A 4,868-nucleotide genomic window follows, 5' to 3' on the forward strand; every position below is an offset into this window, starting at 1 on the left:
GTAGGTAGGGGAGTAATGCAATATACAGGTTCTTCTGGGACAAGTAGTTCTCCACAGGAAGAAAAATTAATCTAAATTCTTTCTCACTGCATAAGCAAAAAAAAAACAAAAATTCTAAAAGGATTAAATGCTTAAATGCAACATTTAAATTATTAACTGTTTGACAAATATTATAGGAATATATTTTTGAACTTGAGCTATGGAAACATTGCTCATAAAGAATTAAAGAATTCACACCTTCCCCCCAAAAAAAGAATGATAGACTTTACTAAATAAGAAATATCAACAAAAAATTGACAAAGAGTTAAAACGGAAGTCACAAATTGAAAAGATATTAGCATACATGTAAATGACAAAGTTTAGTATCTGAGATATATGAAGAACTGTTACAAATAAATGCTAATCTACCAAATGTATGAGAAAAGAGCAATGTTCAAAAAAACCAGTGGCCTCTAAATGTATTAATTCAGAATATCAATCTCCTTAGCAGTCATAAAAACGCAAGCTAAAGCTGTAGTGAGATACCACTTTAACCTAACAGACTGACAAATTAAAAGAACAGTACATGCCAATGTACTAGATGCTAGACGAGGAACATTTGAATGTAGTTCACAAACTGTTGTGGGACTATTTATTTGCTTAATTAATTTGGAAACCATTTTGTCTTGCTATGTAAAACAGACACGGTGACCCTAAGGCTCAATTTTTACAATCCCAGGTATAGAGAAACTTAACCCCTAAGTATGTAAAGAATTGTGTAAGAATACACTCCTATTTGTTGTAGCGTTAAAATCTGGGTGAGAAAAAAAACAACTAGGGTGCATGAGGTTAAATGGATAATAGATTCTGACAAACTAGTAAATGGAATCCTACATATTAGTGAAACTGATTTATCTAAAACTACATGAGACAACATGATTTAATATCATAGGCAAATGTTGAATGCAAAAAGAGCATGGCCAAGAAAAAGAACTCCCTCAAAAACATTTAAAAGCCATACAACACTGATTAATACAAAATTTGCAGATTTTTACATGAATGAGAAAACTGTAATGAAAAGCATGTGAATAAAAATATGAACTTCAGGAGTGTAGTTACATGGGCATGGTAGAAAAACAACAATAAATCTATAAAAATAACACAGAGGCTTAAAAATTCTTAGTGCTAATCTAACTCCTAAGCTGATTGATTCAAACAAGATGATTCGCTTTATTTTTTCCCTAAATGCATTGCATATTCATCATAAATATTATTTTGCATAAGTTCAACATTTAACTTTTTAATTTAAAGAGGCAGATATATGATTGTTTAAGTGCAGTGGAAACTATGATTGATAACAGCAAGCTGTTCATTGTCTGAGAGGGACGGGAGGAGGCAAATCTACAAGGTAAAAAAGGAAATAAATTGTTAATATGCAATTAACTTTTATTTTTAAAGAAATAATGAAAGAGCAGAATCAGGAGAAAGAAAATTAAAGCAGTTTGAAATCCACACGAGTAGTTTAACCAGCTTGCTCTGCCCTCCCAGGCTGTGCAACGTTAGTCTCGTTTTCCATATGCTGACCATGAAAAGTAATCACGTCACAAGGAGGTGCTGTAGGGGGATGAGGAGCCTTAGAGAAAAAGTCCCTGCCCTGCTTTCTCCCTGAGCCAGCCATGTGCTTCAGCCTTCTGTGCTGTGCGGCTTTTTTTTTTTTTTTAATTCTGGGGAGCAGGTGAGGTGAATTTATTGGATTCCAGTTACAGGACTTTCTCCTGTGGCTGCAAAATGAGGCTTTCTCCTGGGCTTTCACTGCACTTTCTCTCTCTTTCCTTACAGGCTCCATAGACACTGAGGTCACCCAGAGTCCCAGTCATCTGGTCAAAGGAAAAGACCAGAAAGCAAAGATGGATTGTGTCCCCATAAAAGGACACTCTTATGTTTACTGGTATGGCAAGAAGCTGGAAGAAGCATTAGAATTTTTGGTTTACCTTCAGAAGCAAGACATTGTGGAAGATACAGCCATGTTTAAACAGCGATTTTCAGCTGAGTGCCCCCAAAACTCACCCTGCAGCTTGGAAATCAACTCCACCGAGGCAGCGGACTCAGCTCTGTATTTCTGCGCCAGCAGCCAGTCCACAGTGCTGCATGTCAGCTCTTCTTAGAGCACAGACTCACCGTGGACCCAGCTCAGGAAATCAGTGGTGTTGTAGGAGGGTAGGAACTAACAGATGCCCACCTTGAAAGAGCATAAACAGAAGGAAAAATCTGTAAATGGCCACACAGGATGAGCAGAAGGGGAAGTGGAAAACAGCTGGTGGGAACACAAGCCCAAGGGTGGGGCAGGAAGCTGTAAGGGGTCTCAGATTCCCCAGTTGGCAGGGTATCTGGCAAAGGAGACACAGGATGTGACCTTGATGGGTTCCTAACAATCTTTATTAAAATATGCACTCTGAGCTTTTCATCTGGCAAAGCTGTACCTTCAGGAATAAGGATAATGGCAAGTCATCTGTCTTCCCCGGGCACCCTAATCACCTGGCTCTGCACATTCATTGATCCAGACCCAGAGTCTCCTCAGGGTTCATCACTGCTTCTCTCAGCTGTCCCTGCCAGAGAATCTGAGCAAGAAACTCAGCAACTCCCTTTGTCCAGATTCCTGCAATCGTGCAACTTTTAAAAGCATCTTTGAGGCATAACATACCCACAACAAAATACACCCATGTTAGGCACATACTGATGTATTTTGACAAGTTTTTACACCCATGTAACCAGCATGACAATCAAGACACAAAACATTTCCCTTTTCCCAAAACATCCCCCATAGCATTTTACTGAGGTCCTTTTAACTTCTCTCACTATTGCTTTGTATATTTTTCTTTATCAATCATGTTCTGCATGTATTTTGTTGAATTTTTCTTAGTTTTTCCTGAAATTATTTTAAGAGATATATTATGAATGCACTTTTTAATACTCATAAGGAATTTATTTATTAAAATATTTTTTGCAAAGACTTTATATTTTAATACTTTGATTTAGTCTTTACATTTCTCAGTTGATGTCTCAGTCTCAGTATAGAGGTTTATAGAAAAGGACGTTTTCCAGAAGTTAGTGTTTACTGACAACCAAAACTGAGATCACAAAAATAGCCTCATTTTCTGTGTGCCCAACTGTTAGTACTGCTCTGCTTTAAAGAAAAAGAGACTAAATCAAACATATTGTTAAAGTTAAGAAGAAATATATTTTGCTTATGAAAATAAGCTAGTGAGTTAATAATTAAGGAGAATATTTGACAAAGCACATGATTTGCAAAGAAAAATGTGGATGCTTCCTCTCTGCCAGTCAATCTGTGAATACATTTCTTATTTTTCCTATCGGCCAGTTCCGCAATTAATGTTGTTAAAAGGTCTGTACTACAGATTTCCTGCAGTCTCTGTCAAAGTGCCTATGAACAGAACTAAAACAAATAGTTCTAAAATTGGTATGACACCACATGAGACCCCAGATAGTGAAAGCAATCAAGAGAAAAAAGAACAAAGCTAGAGATACTACAATCTCTGATGTCAGTGAATGCTCAAAGCTGCAATAATTAAAACAGAATGGAACGGGTGCAAAAAGGGACACAGAACGGGGAGCCCAGACATAAACCCAGGCTTGTATGGTCAGTTCAACTACGGCAAAGAATGCAGGAATATACAGTTTGGAAACAACTTCCTCCTCAATAAGCAGTACTAGTGAAACTGGACAACTACATAACAGAATGAAGTTAGGACATTTCCTCACCCCACACACAAATATAAACTCAAAATGGATTAAAGACCAACGTGTAAGGCCGTAAACCATAAAACTCCCAGAAGAAAACCCAGGCAGAGCATTCTTTGACATCGATTGTAGCAGTGTATCTTTTGATCTGTCTCTACAAAGAAAAGAAACAAAAGCAAAAATAAACAAACGGGACCTAATCAAGATTACAATCTTCTCACAGAAAAAAAGAAGAGACAAAAAAGTTGTCGAAACAAAAATCCAACCTGATAAATGGATGAAAATGTTTGCAAAAAATAACACCAGTAAATCATTAATATCCAAAATATCTAAACAGTTCAGGCAATTCAATTTAAAAAACACAAAACAACCCAATTACAAACTGGGCATAAGATCTCTCATCTCCTTGCTTGGTTGCCTTGCAAACTAACCTCTTCTTGCTCCAAACATGGGCATCTAGTTCCTCTTTGTCTTCCTGTGGGTCAGCCAAGATGAACCTGGTCCAGCAGCATTGGGGATAATGATTTGCAGATATCCTGGCATGCCAGTAACTCCTTTAATAGTAAGATTTAATGTTACACTTTGTAACCCCCATAGCATCTACCACATATCCAGTATCTGTAGTTGTCTACGTCAAACATAGCTGATGAATAAGTAAATGAATGTGACCACAATTTCTAGTCAAGACTGTGCTGAATTTCTAACCAGCAGAACAAGAGAAAAGAGTGTGAATCAGAAAAGGAGGAAAAAACTTATTAAAGACAGATGGCAAATTTAGAAGAACCAAAGGAATCTAGAGAAGTATTGCATTATTAACAACAACAAATTTAATAAGTACTGAATTTAACATGAATATAAAAAGTCAGTTTATTTCTATATTCTGGAAACAAACAGTTAAAAATATTTTTAGGGAGAGACCATTTACAAATTCTAAAATAACATAAAATACATTAAAAACAAATTGATTAGGTAAATGAGACTTTAATACAGAAAAATATTAAATCTTAAAGGAAAACATTTTAAAACTCTGAAATAAGTGAAGATTTATACCATGATCATGAAAAAATTAAAGCAGTAGTGTTTCTGCAGTATTATCTATGAATTCAATGCAGTACAAAACAAAATCACAC

General features: G+C 36.2%; 1 long non-coding RNA gene across 1 annotated transcript; it reads right to left on the reverse strand.

Moving 5' to 3' along the window:
- Positions 1 to 1,213: 1,213 nt before the first annotated feature.
- Positions 1,214 to 4,330, reverse strand: LOC123466101. Its single transcript, XR_006641339.1, has 3 exons — positions 4,170 to 4,330; positions 2,047 to 2,218; positions 1,214 to 1,380 (listed from the first exon to the last, which is right to left on the reverse strand). It is a non-coding gene; the product is annotated as an uncharacterized LOC123466101 (long non-coding RNA).
- Positions 4,331 to 4,868: the final 538 nt, after the last annotated feature.

The sequence above is a fragment of the Bubalus bubalis genome, chromosome 8, assembly GCF_019923935.1.
Source record: "Bubalus bubalis isolate 160015118507 breed Murrah chromosome 8, NDDB_SH_1, whole genome shotgun sequence".
In the NCBI taxonomy this organism is placed as follows: domain Eukaryota; kingdom Metazoa; phylum Chordata; class Mammalia; order Artiodactyla; family Bovidae; genus Bubalus; species Bubalus bubalis.